Source organism: Elephantulus edwardii, unplaced genomic scaffold (genome assembly GCF_000299155.1).
Source record: "Elephantulus edwardii isolate Elephantulus edwardi_28Jun2011 unplaced genomic scaffold, EleEdw1.0 scaffold00078, whole genome shotgun sequence".
Classification (NCBI taxonomy): domain Eukaryota; kingdom Metazoa; phylum Chordata; class Mammalia; order Macroscelidea; family Macroscelididae; genus Elephantulus; species Elephantulus edwardii.
In genome coordinates this window covers 6,708,831-6,731,142 of record NW_006399828.1, presented here as the reverse complement: position 1 = coordinate 6,731,142, position 22,312 = coordinate 6,708,831, and positions in this window count along the sequence as shown.

Sequence of the window (22,312 nt, the reverse complement as noted above, 5' to 3'; positions counted from 1 at the left end):
AAGAACCAAAGCCTTAGAGTTGTGGTGCTGGTGAAGAGCACTGAGCAAACCTTGGGACTGCCAAGATAACAAACAGGTCTGTCCTGGAGAAGGTTGTTCTTTGGAGGCAAGGATTTCCAAGTTCCATTTCACATACTTTGAGCATATTGCCTAGAGAGACTAGTCCTTAGAGAAGGACATACTGCTTTAAGGGAGAAGAGAGAGCACAGGAAAGAAATATCCTGCATGAGCTGGATTGACACAGTAACTGGGATAATGAGGGGTAGGTATGTCTGAAATAGTGAGACTGGCTCAGGATAGAGCAGGGTTCAGAGAAACAAGAGTAAAACTTTCTCTTGTGGGAGGAAGGATGCATATTTCATTGAAACAGATGAGGGAGAGAACTGTTTAAAAGGGATATATGAATGGGTATTCTTGTCATTACAGAAGTCCAGAGTGAAGGCTGCACAGTGGAGTGAACTTGGGGGTGGGGGGGATTGCATAACAATGAAAGAGGTTTTACTCTTTCTTTTTAAGGAGAAGATTGAATTGGGAGGAGGGAGTGGGTAGGAAGAAAAGTCAACAATGAATGACTGGAAACCTTAAGTCTCTCTAACTTTCATTAAAATTAATTAAAAAAATTCTACTAAAATTTGAAAATCTGGAATCTATGTAAGGTGGAAGTCATCAAATAAAGATTAAATACTTTAAAAAGAACCACAACAACTTTCTCTTGTTATGCTGAGTGAAATATCTCAGTCACAAAAGAACAAATACTGCATAGTGCCACTGTTGTAAAATGGGACTGACATAGGGGTTGGGGTGGAGACTGAGAAAGATGGGATAAATTATGTATGCTGCATTGAAATAGATGAGAAAGAGAACTATTTAAAAGGTATATATGATTAGATATTATTGTCAGGACATGAGTCCAGAACAAAGACTGCATAGTGGAGTGGACTTGGGGGGAGGGATCATATAACCATGAAAGAATTATTCTTTTACTTTTCAAAGAGAAGAACGAACTGCAGGGGAGGAGTCAGCAGGCAAAAAAGCACGACAATGAATGAATGGAAATAAAAATACCAAAAAAGTGCTTAAAATATTAAAAAGCCCTCAACTTTCTCTTGTTATTCCATGAAAGCTAAAAATCTCTTTAATTCACCCTGAAATGACATTTTAAAATCAATCTCTTGCCTCATCTATTCTTTTGATTTTGCACTCTTCAATGTAACTCCAATGTATTAGAATCTATGTGTGTGTATATATTTGTTCCTACAGAAATTGTCCTCTAATTAATCTTCCTATAACTAGTCTCTTTTTCCCATGTTACCAGTATTGTGATTTTCTAAATGTACCACTCCCTTGCTCAAAGTTGCTCAGTCTTTACATAATATTGAGAAGTCATGGAGCTTAAACTAGAATTAGGTACTTTTAGCTGTGGAACTCTTGCAAACAAGTATTACGTAAGACTTACTGAAGGTGTACAAGCTATGATACAAATGCAAAAACCTGATGACTAATCTGTGAGAGAAGAATAATAGAACATTTTGTTGTTGCTGTTCTGGCCTTCCTTTTGGCACGGCTATTGAAAAGATTAAAGATCAATTCAGAGCCAAGCAAGTAGAAGAGATCTAAAGAAAAATATAGGAAATCTTGATGAATACACATTGTGACAATGACAATTACAGATATGTGCAGAGAAACAACTTTATTTCAGAGAAAGAACACTGGATTTGTAGTCATCAGCTGTGAATTCAAAACTGTGGCTCTGAATGTACAATAACTTCTAGTAATTTCAACTTCTTTAAACTTGAAGTTTAAAGTCAGTAAATTATTAATAAAACAAATACACCCAACATTACAGTATCTTTTCTTAATTCAATGATTCTTAGAAGAATCAAATCTTTAAAAAATACTAATCAAACAAATATTTGCTGAATTAATTGCAAATTTGCATTATGGAGATAAACCGCCATTCACCTGTTCACTTGTCATTCTTTGGTGATTTGTACGTTATTGTTTTTCTGGAAATTAAGCCATAAGCATTTCAAACTTCAAGCTTTGCATGGCTCCACAATCAACACTCTTGTAAACAGCAGTCAGGAAATCAAATAATACATTGCATTAGGTAAATCTGCAATAAGACACCTCCAGAGTAGTGAGAAACAACAATATCAACCTAGAGACTAAGGTGTGCCTGATCCAGTCCACGGTCTTCACAATTACTTGCTATGCATAAGACAGCTGGACAATAACTAAGGATGACAGAAGAAGAATTGATGCCTTTGAGTTGTGCTGGAGAAGACTCTTGAACATATCATGGACTGCAAGAAAACAAATAGGTCTGTCTTTGAGAGGATGAAACCAACTTTCTCCTTGGAGGCTAGGATTTTGAAGCTCTGTCCTTGGAGAACATCATGCTTGGAAAGGTGAAGGGACAGCACACGAGAGGAAGACCCTGGATGAGATGAATTGATACAGTAGGACAATGAGGGTAGGTGTGTCAGAGACAGGGAAAATGTCTCAGGACAGGGCATGCTTCAGAGCTGCTATACATAGGGTTGCTTGAGTCAGAGGTGACTCAACAGCACATAACAACAACAACAACATTTCAAACTTCAACAGGGTCTTTCATAGTGGACAGATATCAGTGGATCTTCTAATTTATGGGAAGAAAGGATAGGTAATCTACTTCTGAAAGTTTGCTGGTAAAAATGTTATGACGAAAGCACTGGCTTATACACTTACTTTGATAGGTTAACAGGAAGGATCAGTTACTGAAAGAGGGCATCAAGTTTGGTGAGGTAGAGAGCTAGTGAGGGCAAAGAAGCACTTGAATGAGGTGGGTTGGCATAGAGGCCACAGTGATGGGTGTAACATGCTTGCACGTGTGAGGATAGTGCAAGACCAGGCTTGGAGATGATCAAGTTGGAGATGACTCAATGGACATTAACAACCATAACACTGGAGCTAAGACATTTCAGTAGGTCAACTGTCAAAGCAATGGATGTTGTTGTTACGTGCCAACAAGTCGTAGACAACTCATAGCAACCCTATGAATGCAAGACCTGAACACTTGTATAACTTTCATCGTTTCTCCACATTGATAGAGTTTTCGGAGGCAAGCTATTTTGGAAGTGGATGCCACTCCTGCTTTCAAGCCCGTTTTAATCGGAGAGCTCCACCAAACACTGTCGACCATGGGTAACCATTATCGCATTTGACACATAAACACAGTGTCACAGTGTTTAGCATCATAGCAACCATGAGTTACCAATGGATACAGATGTATAAACAACAAACAATATCATTAATAAGTACTGCACTAAAAATAAGGAACTCAGGTGACATAATGCCTAATATGTTGCACTGTTAACCTGCTAACAGGCTGTGCCTCTCTAGTTATTAGAATCTAGCAATGGCTCCATGAGAGAAAGATGGGCAGCCTCTTCTTGTTATTCTTTACATCCTCAAAAATCCCGTGCTGGTTCATTATGAATTAGATAGACTCAATGGCAATGAGTTTGGATTGGTTAGGACTGTGGTGACTCGTTGGTTAAATTACATGGCAGAATGAACCCACTAGTTACTCGGAGAGAGAAATATATGGCGGTCTGCTCCCATAAAGATTTGCAATGAGAATGCTGAGGAAGCCTAAAGTGCTGAGAAACATGAAAACAAACATCTGCAGAGTGAAAGAATGAAAAAAATAAGTAGGGTCTGCATTAAGCTTATGTGTAACAACTGATACTGATGCAAGGGCCACTTGTTCTGTTACGTAAGTGAGCAATGTATTTCAATTTAATAACAGTATTTTGTGTTTCAAACATGGAAAAACTTTTGCAAAGTATGAGCATTTCCACATTTTAATCAGTGTTTAAAATGATGAATGTTTATCTAGTATTAGTGAAAGGTAAGGAGAATCTGAACAAGTTAAGTGCTAACAACGAAGAATACCAGAAGAATGTCTGTCTGTTTTACTGACTGTGCAAAGGCATTTGATTGTGTGGATCAACACACACTTTTATTAATATTGATAAGAATGGGAATTTCAGAACACTTACTTGTGCTTGAGTATAATGTATAGCTAGACCAGGAAGCTATTGCCCAAATGGAACAAGAGAATATGGTTTCAAATCAGGAAAGCTGTGCATCAGTATTGTGACATTTCTCGAGACCTATTTAATCTGTATACTGAACAAATAATTCATGAAACTAGACTCTATAAAGAGGAATGTACCATTAGGATCAGAGAAAGAGAAAAATTAATTTGTGTTATGCAAATGATACAACCCTGCTTGCTGAAAGTGAGGAGCACATGAAACACTTGCTGCAAAAGAGTAAACACTGTAGTCTTCAATGTGGATTATATATATGTGGAGAAAACAGAGATCCTCACCACTGGGCCAACAGGCGACATCGTATTACATAGAGAAAAGGACTGAATCTGTCAATTATTTCATCTTACTTAGTACCAGCAGTAAGAAGAGTAGGAGGTACATTGTTTTGGGTTAGTCAGCTGTCAGAGACCTCTTCAGAATACTGACAGGCAATAATGTCAGTTGGAAGACTAACACCTGATTCAGGCCATGATCATTTCGATTACTTACTAAGCATCTCAGAACTGGACAATAAAAATGGAAAACAGAAGAAGAATTGATGTCTTTGGGTTGTGCTGTTCGAGAAAAGTAATGAATGTCCCAAGAACTACCAAAAGAATGAAGAGATGTATCTTGGGAAAAGTGCAGCCATATTGCTTCTTGGAGACAAGGATGGCAAAGATCCATGACTAGAAGAGGCTCTTCCTTGGAAAAGGATATCATACTTGGCAAGGTGAAGAGTCAGCAACAGAGAAGAAGGCTCCATTGAGACGGATTGGCACAGTGACTACAGCAATGGGCTCAAGTGTGTGAGGTGATGAGGATGGCACAGGCTAGGACAAGGTCCAGGTCTGTCATTCATAGGGCTTCTGTGAATCCTATTTGACTCGACAGCACACGATAACTACATGAACTTAAAGGCCAGCGATTTGAATCCATAGCATGTCCAACAGTATAAAGATGAAGCAGTCTGCCTCTGTAAATATTTACAGCCTTGGAAGTCGTATGGAGAAGTTCTGCTCTGTCTTACAACATCACTGTGAATCAACTTGATGACAATGGGTGTAGATGTTTGGTATTGTTTTGTATTTGTATGTATTGCTTTTGGTTTTGATTTTAAGATGAGCTCTCTTGCTAAAGATATTTATTTAGCCTCTGTGTCTTTTAAATTCCTTTACATATATCTCTTTTTATTTTGCTCCAGGGTTACTGCTGATATATAAAGTTAAATAACATCCTAAAGATGGATTTCTGTGACTTTTAATCGGGACACATTTCTCTACATAATAGCTTTTCTTGCCTTTTCATATATTGTATTATGTAACTTCTAGGGTCATTCCATTACAGAGGGAAAGTTTATGGCAATATAATCTGTGGAACCCTCTCTTTAAGCTATAATATTTCCTGTATCTTGTAACTCCTTTATTTTTTTAAACAAACTGCCTCATTTAAAGGCTTCGGGGAACAAATAGCTTAACTAGGCACTTGAAAAATTATGCAATTGTTTCCTTTTCTCTTTCATCTTAATTTCACATAGCTATTTAATTTTTTAAAGCACTACAGGTAAGTTTTTCTTTAAAAGTAAAGGGTATCATAACTACTTAGAAGAAAAAATTTTTAAAAAGGATAATGACAAGGATAGGTATGATACCAGACATATAATTAGTATGACAGATACTCTCCTATACCTACTATTAAAGAAAAGTTTCTCCTTATCTCAATTTAAAGAACAATTTTACTGCATATGCCTACACACAAAAGCCTTTAGATATGTGAATAAGAAAATACTCATTACACGAAGACAGTCATCATTTCCTCTTCTCATAAACAATGTTAACCCAGAATTCTTGTCAGAAACAAAACAAAACAAAAAAAATCCAAAACAAAACACTTTCATTGCCTTCAAGTCAGAACTGACCATCCAGTGGATTTTCAAAGACTATAATCACACAGAAGGAGATTGTCCATCTTTCTCTTTCAGGACCGGTGGTGGATTGGAACTGCCAGAGATGTTAGGAACTATCTTCAGATTAGAAATACAGCTCTCTACTGACCATATAGCCTGCCTGAGCTCCCAAAAATGAAGACAGTCATCTTTTTCTCTTCTCAAAAACAATCTTAACTAGAATTCTTGTCTGGAAAGATAAAAAAATAGTACCTGAGACACAACCATACCCACAGCTTATGCAAAATAGTATTTGTAAAATGCTCCATAAAACCTCAGTCACACAGCAGGGAGATAATTTATGCTCCGACCCTTATATCTGAGAGAATGTAGTGAATTGTCCATCCAGATAGCAACCAAGCATGTATTCCTCTTCCCTGGGTTGATTTTCCCTTCTTGAATATTGACTGGCCTTCTGACTTGTTGAACAATATGAGATATAAGTGACAATTTGATTTCTATGCTTTTACCTCTTGAAATCCTAAGTTACATGAAAGAATTTGATTACTCTGCCAGAAATAGAGGCCACATGAAGAAAGACTCCAGCAGATGTGAGAAAGAGAGGAACATACAGGACCCAATCTTTCTTCCATCTGAGGCCACCTAATGTTCTACAACCTCACTACAACAGAATGCCTAACCAACACCACAGTAAGCAGAACTGCACCACCAAGACTCACTCAAAAGAATGATAAGGAAATAATCATGAAGTAATATGTAAGTATAACAAGAAGCAAAAGGCTAAAACAGTAGATAATCAAACCTCCCACTATTTGGATGACTTACTCAGCAAGATATATTAAACAGCATTATCCCAATTAGGAGTACTTGGATTACATAAAAAGCTAATGTGCTTGGATCCTAAAGAAAGATTGGAAGCTCAAGTCCATTCAGAGTCACCTCAAAAGAATAGTTTAGCAATCTACTTGGGGGGAAAATTGTCATTATTAGTCATTGAAAAGCCTGGGGAACACAACTCTGCTATTACAGACGTGGAACCACCAAGAGTTAGAATTAACTTAATGGCAACTGAGTTTCCTGGGTTTTGCCTTGGACATTAATGAACGAAGACCACATGAGCTGTGGGAGGAAGATCATTCAGAAGAACCCAAAACATTATTACAAACACAGAAGAGGAAGAAAAGACCAAGATGGATGTCAGAAGAAACTCTAAATATTGCACTGGAGTGCTGAGAAGCCAAAGCAAAGAGAAGAAATCAAGATATTAAGGAGCTGAACAGAAGATTCCAAAGGATGGTGCAGGAAGACAAAGTAAAATATTATAATGAAATGTGCAAGGAACTGGAGTCAGAAAATCAAAAGAGCTGAACTTGCTCTGCATTTCTTAAGCTGAAGGAACTGAAGAACAAATTCAAACCTCGACTTGCAATACTTAAGTTTGCTTTGGGCAGAATGCTGAATGATCCAGGAAACATTAAAAGAAGATGGAAAGAGTATACAGAGTCATTGTACCAAAAGGAATTGGTGGGCACAGAGGATTTAATGAAACAGTTTATGATAAAGAGCTTGTGGTGATGAAGGAAGTTCAAGCTGCTTTGAAAGAAATGGGGGGGGGGCGGGAAACAAGGTCCCAGAAACTGATGGCATACCAATTGACATATTTCAACAAACAGATGCTGCTCTGGATGTGCTCACCAAATTGTACCAGGAAATCTGGAGGACAAAAACCTGGCCAGCTACCTAGAAGAGATCTGTATTTGTTCCCATTCCAAAGAAATGTGATATGACAGCCTGCAGATATTATCAAACAATATCATTGATATTACATGCAAGCAAGATTCTGCTAAAGATTATCCAAAAATGACTGGAACAGCACATCAACAGAGAACTGCCAGATGTGCAGGCTGGGTTTGTGCTTATGAGAAACCTATACTTAGACCAAGAGGCAGTCATCAGAAAAGAGCAAGGAAACACTGAATGTTTCAAAATTGGAAAGGGTGTGTGACAAGAATGTGTCCTATTTCCATATCTTTTCAGTCTATGTGCAGAACAGATTATCTGAGAGTCTGGGCTCTATGAGGAGAAGTGTGGCATTAGGATTGGCGGTAGATTCATCAACAATCTTCATTATGTGATGACACAACTCTGCTTGCTGAAACTGAGGAAGGCCTGAAACACTTGCTGTAAAAGGTCATGGACTGCAGCCTTCAATATGGATTGAAGCTCAACATCAAGAAAACAAAGATTCTCACCACTAGGCTGACTGGCAACATCATGATGGATGGTGAAGAGATTGAGAATGTCGATAGCTTCAGTTTGCTTGGCTCCACAATCAGCACTCTTGGTACCAGCAGTCAGAAAATTAAAAGATGAATTGCATTGAAAAAGTCAGCTGTCAGAGACCTCTCCAAAGTACTGAAGGACAATGGTGTCAATCTGAAGACTAAGGTGTCCCTGATACAGGCCATGGTTTTTGCAATTACTTGTTATGTATCAGAAAGCTGGACAAGGACTAGGGATGATAGAAGGAGATTTGATGCCTTTGAGCTGTGGTGCTGGGGAAGAGTATTGAATACACCATGGACTGCTAGGAGAACAAACAAGTTCATTCTGGAGAGGGTGAAGTCAGACTGCTCCTTGGAGACAAGGATTCTGAAGCTTCATCTGACATATTTTGGACATGTTGCAAGACAGGATCAGTCCTTTGAAAGGGAAATCATGCTTGGGAGTGGGGAGAGGCAGTGCAGGAGAGGAAGACCCTTGATGAGGTGGACTAATTTAGTGACTGGGATAATGGGGATAGGTGTATCTGAGACAATAAGACTGTCACAGGATAGAGCAGGGTTTAGGGCTATTGGGTATAGGGTCACTATGAGTCAAGGTGACTCAACGGCACATAACAACAACAATACATCTTATCTCCACACCTTTTCAATCTATATGTAGAACAAATCATTTAAGAGACTGGACTTTATCTTTTGTAAAAAAATAAAACTTTATATTAGATTACTTACAAAGTTTGTATACATAATTGTATACATTACTACAGTAATGGTTATTGTCCTTATGGGACTGAGTTACTTCATTCAGCATAATGCTCTCCAGTCCCTCCTAAATAAGGTAGTGATTTACAAAATCATTGCTCCTTAGTGCTGTGTAGTATTCCATCGTGTGAATATACCATAAGTTCTCAATCCATTCACTTGTGGTTGGATATCTGGGCTGTTTCCATGTTCATGGAAAGGTGAATAATGCTGCTATGAACATTTGTGTACAAGTCTCCACTTGTGCCTCAGTTCTCATTTTCTCAGGGTATATTCCAAAGATGGTATAGCTGGGTCATATGAAATTTCTATGCTCAGCTATCTGAGGAAATACCAAACTGCCTTCCAGAGTGGTTGTATCATTTTACAATCCCACCAGCAATGTATAAGAGTTCCTGTTTCTCCCCATTCTTTCCAACACTTACTAGTTGCTGTCCTGTCAAACTTTGCCACTGCTACTGGAGTGAAATGGTATCTCATTGTGGTTTTGATTTGCATCTCTCTAATTGCCAGTGGTTTTGAGCATTTCTTCATGTGTCTGTTTGTCATGGAAATATCTTCCTCTGTGAAAATTCTTTGCATGTCTTTTGCCTATTTTGTAATTGTGTTATCAGTCTTTTTCATGTGGAGGCTCTATAGGGTCTGTTAACTTTTGATATGAAACTTTCGTCTGAAATGGTATTGCCAATTTTTTCCCCAGTCAGTTGGTTTTCTTTTCACCCTGTTTGAAAGGTTTTTATGCACACAGGGATTTAATCTTTAGAAGGTCCCATTTATCAATTGTATCCTCTCCAGATTGTGCATTTCTGACTGTATTTGGTAGTCTCTTTATACTATAGACTAGTCCATCTAAGCTTTATCCCAATTTGTTTCTGATGAACTTAATGGTTTTGGGCTTTACTCCCAACTCTCTGATCCATTTTACTTGATATTTGTGTAGGGTGTGAGATGTGGATCCTGTTTCAGCTTTCTGCAGGAAGCAATCGAAGGCTGGACTTTATGAGGACGAATATGGTATCAAGATTGGAGAAAGACTCATCAACAACCTGCGTTAAGCAGATGACACAGCTTACTTGCTGAAATTGAGGAAGACATCAGGTGTTTGCTCCAGAAAGTCAAGGACTTAGTCTTCAATATGGATTGAAACTCAACATCAAGGAAATAAAGATTCTTAACACTGGGACAATTGGCAGCTTCATGATAGATGGAGCAGAGATTAAGATTGTTAATAACGTCAGCTTGCTTGGTTCCACGATCAACACTTTGGGCAGCAGCAATCAGGAAATCAAAAGACAAATAGCATTGGGGAAGTTTGTTGTCAAGGACCTCTCTAGAGTACTAAAGAGCAATGATGTCAGTCTGGAGACTAAGGAATGCCTCCCCTGATCCAGGGCATACTCTCCACAATTACTTGCTATGCATCAGAGAGCTGGACAATAACAAAGAAGAAGGATTGATGTCTTTGAGTTGTGGTGCTTGAGAAGAGTGTTGAACGCACCATGGGCTTCCAGGAGAACAAAGAGGTCTATTTTGTTGTTGTTATTGTTGTTAGGTGCTGTCTAGTCATGTAAGGCTCATAGCAACCCTATGAACAAAAATTATCAGAACCTGCTCTCTCCTGTTCCATCTTAACACTTCCTGACACATAAGAGCCTATTGAAGAAGTTGTCATGTCAAACCACCTGGTTGCAGATCTTACTCTCCTTTTGCTGACCCTCTACCCTTCCCATTGTCATAGTCTTTCTGATTACTCGCTATACGTCTGAGAGCTGGACAATGAATAAGGATGACAGAAGAATAATTGACGTCTTTGAATTGTGGTGTTGAAGAAGAGCACTGAACATCCCATGGATAGCCAGGGGAACAAACAAATATGTTTTGGAGAGGGTATATCTGGAGTGTTCTCTAGAGGCAGGAATGATAAGGCTTCTCCTCACATCCTTTGGAGATGTTGCTAGAAGCTATTCCTTGGAGAAGAAAAACAGGTCTGTCTCAGAGAGGGTAAAACCAGACTGCTACCTAGAGGCAAGGATTTTGAAGCTCCATTTCAAATTATTTGTGAACATGACCAGGAGAGACCAGTCCTTGGAGAGAGACATCACAGGAGAGGAAAGCCCAGCATGAGATGGATTGACTCGGTGGCTGGAGTAATGGGTCTAGGTGTGTAAGAGTCTATGAGGTTGGCTCAGGAATGAATAGGGTTCAGAGCTGATGTAGATAGGGTCACTGTGAGTTGCAGATGATTCCATGACACATAAGAATAACAGCAACATATATCAATCTTGATAAATTTGTTGGAAACAGAGGACTTAATTGAATGCCTGCATTCCAATAGAAATAACACTCATGTAAATGAAACTGGAACAGGGAGTATAGCAGAAACTATATTGGAGCACAACCTGGTATGAGAAGAATATAATCCAGAAAACAACTACTTCCCTTAAAGTTAATTTGGAGTATGGTTCAGAAAAGAGCCCAAAAGGTGACATTTCAGCGATCTTTTGAAAGAAAAGAAGGGTTATCGCAAGCCAACATAACTTACTGAGGAAGAATTACACTCTAAACAACTAGACTTGTTTGTACAGAAGGCTCAGCCTCTTCTTTTAACCTGAACTACAATGACTAAGTCTGTAAATATCATCAGCTAAGTGGTCGTCTTTCTCCAATGGAAGTCTTATTGTTAGTGATAAAAAACCATGTTTGGTATTGTTTATACAAAATGACCTCTCACACTCTCCAGGATTGTGGTCTATAAAGTGGCTGAAAGAAAGAAATCTAGGTGACAAACAAACAGTCTTAAAAACAAAATGTGCATGTGCTGTCTTGCTCACTCTTATCTTTCTGAATTCAATGCTGAATAAGAGCACTGGGGTTTTGTTATCCTTTTTGAAAAAGCAGTATGCTAGGATCTTAATTGGAAACATAAAAGAATTTTTCTGTTTATCATGAAATTAAAAAAAATCCTTTCAAATGACATTTCTGATTTGAAAGGTCAAACATTTGAAACACCTTTTATTAGAGTAGATGGTCTGCTTTCTGATTCACTTTCAGCACTAGGTGACAGATGAACAAAAATGGTTGATCCTGTCGCATCCTCCTAATCTCCGTTGTGCTTAAGCTCATTGTTGTGTCAGTCCATCTCCTTGACAGTTTTCCTTTCTATAGCTGATCCTCTACTTTACAAAGCATGAAATCTTCCCAATATCATAGTCACAGTTGTTGTTGCTGTTGTTGTTATGTGCCATCAAGTAGCCTGCAACTCATAGTGACCTTACGTACAGCAACCCTAAAACCTGCTCTATCCTCTGCCAATCTCACTATCCCTGACACTCCCACCCCGATTACCCCAGTCACTGAATCAATCCACCTCATAAAGGGCCTTCCCCTCCTGCGCCGTCCCTCCACCCTCCCAAGCCTGATGTCCCTCTCCAAGGACTGGTTTTTCCTTGCATCATGCCCAAAGTATGTCAGAGGAAGCTTCAGAATCTTTGCCTCCAAGGAGCGGCCTAGTTTAACCCTCTCTGTGCCAAGCATGTTGATTGTGGAGTTAAGAAAACTAAAGCTGTGAACAATCTCAATCTCTTCACCATCCATCCTGATGCTGCCAATTGGTCCAGTGATGAGAATCTTTGTTTTCTTGACATTGAGCCTCAATCCACATTGAAGGCTGTAGTCCTTGACCCTCTGCAGCAGGCGCTTCAGGTCCTCCTCAGTTTCAGCAAGCAGGGTTGTGTCATCTGCAACATTATTGATAAGGTAAAAGCTTACCATCCTTGCTTCTAATGAACACTTTCGTTGCATTTCTACCAAAACAGATTTCTTTGTTTTGTCAGTCCATGATATAGTCAATATTCTTTACCAATATCACAATTCAAATACTTCAGTTCTTTTTCAGACTTCCTTATTCATGGTCCAACTTTCAGGTACACATGTTGTTGTTGTTATGTGCTGTCAAGTCACTTGCAACTAATGGCAACCTTATGTACAACAGCCCTAAATACTGCTGTTGACTGCTGTTTCCAAAAGTGTTAATTATTGATACAAATAATACAAAATCTTTGACAAATTTAATCTTTTCTCCATCTATTGCAATGCTGCCTAATGGTGCGAATGAAGACTTTTTCTTTTTTTGTTGTTGTTGAGGTGTAATCCATACTGAAAGCTATAGTCTTCTTTCTTCTTCTGTGAGGGCTTCAAATCCTCTTCACTTTCAGGAAGTAAGATTGTATCATTTGGGATGTAAAATTTGTTGTCCTCATAGATTGCTAAAAAAAAATCGTAAAAAAAATATTTCCATTTTATAGTAATTTTTTGTGAATTTTCAAGTGTTTGTAGACTTCTGCAATCCAGAAGAAGCAACTGCAAAATTTAGACCACAAACTCACTTTCAGGAATGAATGCTTTACCTTCTCTCTTCTTTCACACACTACTTTTCTCCTTCGAGAGAAAGGGACACATGCAACATGGCAATGGCCTTGGCTAGCCCTATTCCTTTCCTATCAGAGCTATGGAGTTTTGCATACATTACCTCCCTTCAGCCTTGACATTCTTTTTGCTATACACATTAAAATCTCCATTTATGGATAAAGAAAGCAAGACTTAGAAAGATGATTAGGTAGGTTTCCCATGGATGCACAACAGGTAAACTGGCCTGAGTTCAAATCCTGTGCTCTTAAACTCTGTATAGTTTCTCCCTGAGAATTTTTAGGATGGCTTTTACTTCTAGAATACAGTTTACATCTATATACCAAAAAGAAGGGGAAATTTTAATATCTGAAATAATCTTTTTATACAAACTTTTTTTATATTATTCTAATTTACTTACAAAGTTTGTATACATTGTTTTTCATACCTGATATTCCCCCTTTCCTTTACCCATCCCTCTATTCAACCATCAAATTATGTGACCTATGATTAAGTCCCCACAATGCTTTCCTCTCTGCTCAAACACCACCTCCCCCCCCCTTGGATCCTAGTTCACATTCTACAATAATGGTCTTATACAGTATTTGTCCTTATGGAACTAAGTTAGGTCACTTAGAATAATGCTCTCTAGCCCCTCTCAAGTTAGATTGTAATTTACAAAATCACTGCTCCTGTGTGCTGCATTGCATTTCATTGTGTGCATGTACCATCATTTCTCAGTCTATTCCATTGTGACTGGACATAGTCTTGAAAGACTGCAATATTTGACTTATGTTTTAAGATAACCAGAGTATGTCATGAGAATAGCAAGCAGCTTATAAATATTATGAAGGCAGAAAATTACATAAAAATAATGTGACAATGGGATTACGTAAATTTTTGTTTTGCTTTTTGCTGGTTGGTTATCTTGGACAATTTTTTAAAGTCAGATTTTCCCAAATTATAAAATAAAACCACCAACACTGGCTATATTCTATAGATTACTATTCTTGTCAGATGCCATCAAGGTGTGTATCAATCATAACAATTTTATGAACAACAGATATGAATCCTGTCGTATCCTGTGCCATCCTCATCGTCATTAAAACACATGAGCCCATTGCTACAGTCACTGGGTCAATATTTCTAACTGACGGTTTGTCCTCTCTTTTTTGGCCCTCCACTTTGACAATAAATAACCCTTCCTAACCACAAGCATCAGAGAGTTGGACAATGACCAAGGAGGATAGAAGGAGAATTGATGCCTTTGAGCTGTGGTGCTGGAGAAGAGTATTGAAGGTACCATAGATTGCTAGGAAAACAAACAGATTCATCCTGGAAAGGGTTAAACCAGGCGGCTCCTTGGAGGCAAGGATTCTGAGGCTTCGTCTGACATACTTGAACATGTTGTAAGAAGGGACAGGTCCTTGGAGAGGGACATCATGCTTGGTAGGGTGGATGGCAGGTGCAGGAGGGGAAGGCCCTCTATGAAGTGGATTGATTCAGTGACTGGGGTAATCGGGATGGGTGTGTCAGAGACAATGCGATTGGCATAGAACAGAGCAGAGTTCAGGGCTGTTGTACATAGGGTCGCTATGAGTTGCAAGCGACCCGATGACACATAACAACAACAACAACATGTTCAAAATATGTAAGATGAAACTTTGTTATCCTTGCCTTTAAGGAGCACTCACTTTCCCTAAAACATATCTACTTTTAATTTGGCAATCCATGGCATATTCAGTGTTCTTCTCCAACACCACAACTCAAAGGCATCAATTTTTCGTCTGTCATCCTTATTCATTCTCCAGCTCTCAGACACATAGCAAGTCATCGAAAAGAGTACTGTTTGAATCAGGCACACCTTAATCTTCAAACTGACACCCTTGCTATTTAGTACATTGGAGAGTTCCTTTACAGCAGACATTCCCAATGCAATATCACTTTTTATTTCATGACTATTCATGCCAAGGGGGTTGATTGTGAATCCAAGTAAAATCACTGATAATTTCAATAGAATATCATAAATTTTAAATTATATCATTTATATAAAGGGAACTTTGGTGGATTAATAGCAAAGAGGTGCACAACCAACTCAGGATAGGTAGTTTAAATCCACCAGCTACCTAATAACAAAAAGAATGAACTTGTATAAATTCACCCAGCCCAGTACTACTTCACGTTGTTGTCATAGTTGTTATGTACCATCAAGCCAAACCTGACTCATAAATAGCTGACCCTCCAGGTGGTTTTCAGAGGTAGTAAATCACGTCTTTCTCCCACAATGCACCTTGTAGATTTGAACCACGTTCCTTTGAGTTAGCATCACAACTCCTGCCTTGCCTTATATACTCTAAAACAATCAGGAGAGGATAAAATAGATGAATGGGGCCTTCTAAGAATAAAATCCCTAGGCACATCAAAAAACTTGAGCAGGGTTAAAAGGAAAGCCACAGACTGGGAGAAAATGACTTGTCTGCTCAGGGACTTATACCTAGAATTTTATAGATTACTCATCACCACAACAAGATAAAGGTAAACAGTCCAATTGCAAAATGGGCACAGGATATGAACAGACGCTTCATCAAAGAAGACATTCAGAGGCAACAAACACTTGAAGAAATGTTCAAAATCACTAGCTCTATGAGAGATGCAAATCAAAACAACTATGAGATATCATCTCACATCAGTAACATTAGCAAAATTCAACAGAGCAGCAAACAACAAATTCTGATGAATGTGGTGGAGAAACTGGAACCCTTATTCACTGTTGGTGGGAATATAAAATGGTTAACCTGTCTGGAAGGCAGTATGACGTTTTCTCGAAAAGTTAGATATAGAAATACCATTTGATGCAGCAATTCCACTACTGGGAATATACCTTAAAGAAACCAAAACTGCCACTCAAGCAGAAATATGCACACCCATGTTTATTGCTGCTTTGCTAACAATAGAAAGAGATGTAAACAACCCACGTGCCCACTGGCAAATGGACAGAGAAGCTGTGGTATATTCACACATTGGAATACTATGCAGCACTGGAAAACAAGAAACTTATGAAATATTATCCAAAATGGGTGACCCTGGACAACATTATGCTGAGTGAAATATCTCAGTCTCAAAAGGACAATCACTGTATAATGTCACTTTTAAAGAGTGGGGGGGGTTTTGTTGTTGTTGTTGTTGTTGTTACGTGCCGTCGAGTTGCTTGCAACTCATAGGTAGCCTATGTACAACAACCCTAAACTCTGCTCTGCCCTGTGCCAATCGCACTGTTTTCGATACATCCATCCCCATTACCCCAGTAACTAAATCAATCCACCTCATAGGGGGCCATCCCCTTCTGCGCTGCCCCGCCACACTACCAAGCATTATGTCCTCTCCAAGGACCAGTCCCTCGTGGCAACATGTCCAAAATATGTTACACGGAGCCTCAGAATCCTTGCCTCCAAGGAGCAGCCCAGTTTGACCCTTTCCAGGATGAATCTGTTTGTTTTCTTGGCAGTCCATGGTACCCTCAATACTCTTCTCCAGCACTACTGCCCAAAGGCATCAATTCTCCTTCTATCCTCCTTAGTCATTGTCCAACTCTCTGATGCTTAACAAGCGATAGCAGAGACCATGGCCTGTATCAGATGCACCTTAGTCTCCAAAGAGACACCATTGCTCTTCAGTACTTTGGAGAGGTCCCAAACAGCAGACTTCCCCATGGCAATACGCCTTCTAATTTCCTGGCTACTGGTGCCAAGAGTGTTGACTGTGGAACCAAGCAAACTGAAGATGTGAACAATCTCAATCTCTTCACCATCCATCCTGATACTGCTAATTGGCCCAGTGGTGAGAATCTTTGTCTTCTTGACACTGAGCCTCAATCCATATTGGAGGCTGTAGTTCTTGACCCTCTAGGAACTAAGAAAAAAGGGGGGATAAATAATGCACACTGCATTGAAACAGATGAGGAAAAAAACTGCTAAAAAAAAAAAGGAAAATTATATAGTGTTGTCAGCTGCTATTAAAGAATTCCAGCTTGAAAGGTGGGAAGGTTGGTGGAAGATCTAAAGCTGCCAATTGGTCCAGTGGTGAGAATCTTTGTCTTCTTGACGTTGAGCCTCAATACATATTGAAGGCTACAGTCCTTGACCCTCTGCAGCAAGTGCTTCAGGTCCTCCTCAATTTCAGCAAGCAGAGCTGTGTCATCTGCATAACGCAGATTGTTGATAGATCATCCACCAATCTTGACCCCACATTTCTCCTCATAGAGCCCAGCCTCCCTGATAATCTGTTCTGCATATAGGTTGAAAAGGTATGGAGATAGGACACATCCCTGGCGTAGGCCGTTCCCAATTTTGAACCATGCAGTGTTCCCTTGCTCTGTTCTGACAACTGACTCCTGGTCCAAGTATAAGTGTGGAAACTATAGAACAATCTCATTGATTTCACATGCAAGCAAGATTCTACTGAAGATTATCCAAAACCGACTGGAACAGCACATCAGCAGAGAACTGCCAGAAGTCCAGGCTGGATTTAGAAGGGGTTGTGGTACTAGGGATATTGTAGCTGATGTTAAATGGTTCTTAGCTGAACCAGGGAATACCAGAAGAATGTCTATCTGTGTTTTATTGACTATGCAAAGGCGTTTGACTGTGTGGATCATAACAAACTCTGGCTAACTCTGAGAAGAAGAACCCAAGCAATTACAGCATGAATATTCATAATGTTCCCACTATGCAGATGACACAACCTTGCTTGCTGAAACTGAAGAAGACCTGAAGTGCTTGCTGTAGAAGGTCAAAGACTGTAGTCTTCAATATAAAGCTCATCATCAAGAAGACATAGATTCTCACCACTGGGCCAATTGGCAGCAGCATGATTCATTGAGAAGAGATTGAAGTTGTTAACAATTATAGCTTGCTTGGCTATACAATCAACACTCTTAATACTCTTAACAGTAAAATCAAAAGATAAATTGTATTGAAAAAATTCTGCTGTCAGGGACAGGTGCACCTAATCCAGGCCATGGTCTTCGCAATTACTTGTTAAGCATTGGAAAGCTGGACAATGACTAAGGATAACAGAGGAAGAATTGATGACTTTGAATTGTGGTGCTGGAGAAGAGTCTTGAACTTACCATTAACTGACAAGAGAACAAATGAGTGTGTCTCAGGGGGAGAAACCAAGATTCCCCTTGGTGGCTAGAGATTTGAAGCTCTGTCTCACATTCTTTGGGCACATGGCCAGGAAAGACTGGTCCTTGAAGAAGGACCATGCTTGAAAGGGTGGAGGGACAGTGCAGGAGAGGAAGACCCTGGATGAGATGGATTGATACAGTAACTGGGGCTATGGGGCTTGATGTGTCAGAATTAGTTAGACTTGTTCAGACAAGGCAGAGCTGCTGTACATAGGGTTGCTGTGAGTTGTAGGTGACTTGCCAGCACATAACAGCAACAATATGGGTTTGAGACGTTGAGAGATACAAAGGATTAGGGAACTCTGCTAATAGAAAGTTTGGAGGTTGAAATTCCCCCAAAATGGAAATATATTCTCTGTTCACGTATAGGAAGATTCAACATAGTGAAAATAACAATCTTACCAAAAAAATCTTCATATTCAACACAATCCTAATACAGATAACAAACTCACTTTTCCAAAATATATTGAAAAGGCAATTCAGAAGTTTATTTTGAAAGGAAAGATAATTAGCAAAGCTCTTCTAAAAAATAAAAATTAAGTGAGAGGTATAGCACTCCTTGATCTCAAAACCTACTGTAGTAACTAAAATAGCATGGTTACTATCATGATGGTAGGTAGACCAATGAAATAGAATCAAGGACCATGACATTAACCCATCTACCTATAGAGAATTAGTTTTAAACAAGGAATCAAAACCTATTAAATGCAGAAATGACAACTCCTCAACAAATGATGCTGGCAAAACCAGACATTGGCGTGCAGAAAACTGAAAAAAGAATCACATATCATACCATACACAAAATTAATCCCAGTGTGGATCAGAGGCCTAGGGCTAAAGCTCAAAACCATAAGGATCATAAAAGACAAAAGTAGAACCACTTAGTAGCCATAGGCTATGGCATAAATAGGCTTGCAATTAAAGCCAGCAATATACAACTATGAGGGAGCAAAATCGATGAATGAGAGCTTCTAAAAATTAAATCCCTGTGTGCATCAAAAAGTTTTTTCAATAGGATGAAAAGAAAATCTATAGACTGAGGATAAAAGACATTTACAATGACATTTCAGACAACAGTCACATAATGAAAGTTTACAGAATACTACAGGGCATCCAAAGAAAAGACTGATAATCCAATAACAAAATGGACAAATTATATGCAAAGACTTTTTACAGAGGAAGGCATTCGGATAGTCACAGGAACACGAAGAAATAGTTAAAATCACTGGCAATGAGAGTGATTCAAATCAAAACCACAATGAGATACCATCTCACCCCAGTAGCAGTGGGACAGCAACAGAACAGCAAGCAATAATTGTTAGAGAGGATTCAGAGTGATTGGAACTCACATGCACTGCTGGTGAGACTGTGAAGTGGTACAACCAATCTGGAAGGCAGTGTCTCATCAGAAAGCTGAATATAGAAATTCCATATGAACCACTTCTTATACTGCTATGAATATACTCATGGGAAATTAGAACTGAGACATAAAGGGAGCTATGTACACCTATGTTCATAGCAGCATATTCAATAGCAAGAATATGGAAACAGTCTAAATGTCCATTAAAAAAAATTTAATGGTTTGAGAAATTATGGTACATTCACACAATGGAACGTCATGCAGCGCTAAGGAAAAACAATATCGTAAAATGCTAAATAGCGTATGAAAGTCTAGAGAGCATTATACTGAGTGAACTAACTCAGTCTTATAAGGGCAAGTACTGCATAAGATTTACTCGAATAAGATTCTATTATTGTAAAAATGGCACAGGATAACTAGTAACAAATGGACAAATGGGGAAGGAGAATAGGGGAAGGGTGGAAAATACTAGGCTAGCAGAGTTAAGTGGGTGGGTTGGGGGAGGGAAAGGGAATCAGAAAGATTCAATGAGGACTTGAAAAGATGTAATAACAATTACAGATCAATGGTAATTAATTATATGAGATACAGTGAATGTGAATGATTATATGAAACAATGTAAGTGAGGGACTGTATGGGACACAATATAAATGAGTGAAATACAATGTAAATGAATTATTGCATTAAAACAAATTGGGGGGGAGAAAGATTAAAGAAAAAATAAAGTATACCCCAGAAGGAAGACCTGGCAATCTAGTTCCAAATATCCAACCTTGCAAAGCATATGTAGAGCACAGTTCTACTACGAGTTCAAGCTGACTTGACTTGGGTTAGCTATGGGTTAGCACAAGGAAATCATGGCAGACTAGTAAAGCTCAAATATGCCTGTGATGATGTGAGATTCTGCTGAGTGGGTGGAGGTGAGTCACGAGAAACTAGGCAACTCAGGACATGGAGCTAGAGAGCATGACATCTCATGTGATTTCTTGCTCAGAACCTGATAAGGAAAAAAAAACCAAAAAACCATCTTTTAAGAGACGACAGACTTTGATCATTTATTATGAACCAGAAATTACCCTCAGTGCCTTCTTGTGTTCCCTCATCTCACTCGCACTATTATTTTATCAGGTAAATGCTATAGCTGTCCTGTTTTAGTTAGAGGTGTCACAGCTCTGGGATCCTGGAGTTAGAATCCGATCCCAGCACTGTCAGACTGGAGATTCTGAGTCCATGCTGGAAGACAACGCTGCTTGTAACTCTTGGTGAGATTTTTTTCCCTTTTTAATCATTTCATCTGACTTTCAAAGAATTCTTTCTCTTTTGATTTAGAAATCAAAAGAATTAGCTACAAATTTTTGCTTAATGCACTGGTCGAGGGGAGGATGGTACAACAGACTGTGTTCCACCGCCCCCCCCCCGCCCCCAATTTAAAAAGTCTTCGGGCAAGGTCAACACGCTTTATTAACAAGCACATTGCTCCTTTGCGACTCTGTATAAAGGCATTTGTAAATTATTCTAGTTATCTTTAGAATACTTAAAATTGCTCCCTAGCATTTATATAATCAGCAAGAGATAATCAGATGACCTTTTTTATTTTTTTTTTCAACAATGAGCCACTTCCGGTTCATTATCCTTATTATGTTTATTTATGGCATAAATCTCATTTTCTTTGTTGAAGGTCACCTGTGGGTTGGTGTGGAGAATTTTTTCCCTCCTCCTTAAACTTCTTTTCCACCAGTCTTTGGAATTTGTATGGCTATTGATTAATTATGACCCTTTCTCAATTATAAGGAAAAAAATAAGAGCCTATGTTTCCTGTTACCAGGCATTGGATTATTCATAGCTTAAAAAGATAAAATTCTAAGTTCTTTCCTATTCCGAAGCATGCAAGAACCCTGGCTGATGATGTGTGCAGCAATCTATCTAAACAAAAACTGATCACCGGCAGGTTGATTCAAATCTTCCATTAAGTTTTGTAGGCTGTAATTATTAGTGGGAAGTAACTACCCACTAATCTTTTTTCACTAGAGTTACTAGTACCTACCATTCCTTTCTTCACCAATTATTGAGAGGCTGGAAACTATGAAGAAGAATGTGGGAGCAGGGTCAGAAAAGACTCATCAACCTGCATTATGCATATGGCACAATCTCACCTGCTGACACTGAAAAAAATACTTGAAATGCCTTCAATATGGATTGCATCTCAACAGCAAGAAGACGAAAAAAATGATCACCACTAGGCCAATAAGCAAAATCATGATAGATGAAGAAAAGATTGAAGTGGTCAACAATTTCATCTTGCTTGGATCCACAATCAACACCCGTGGT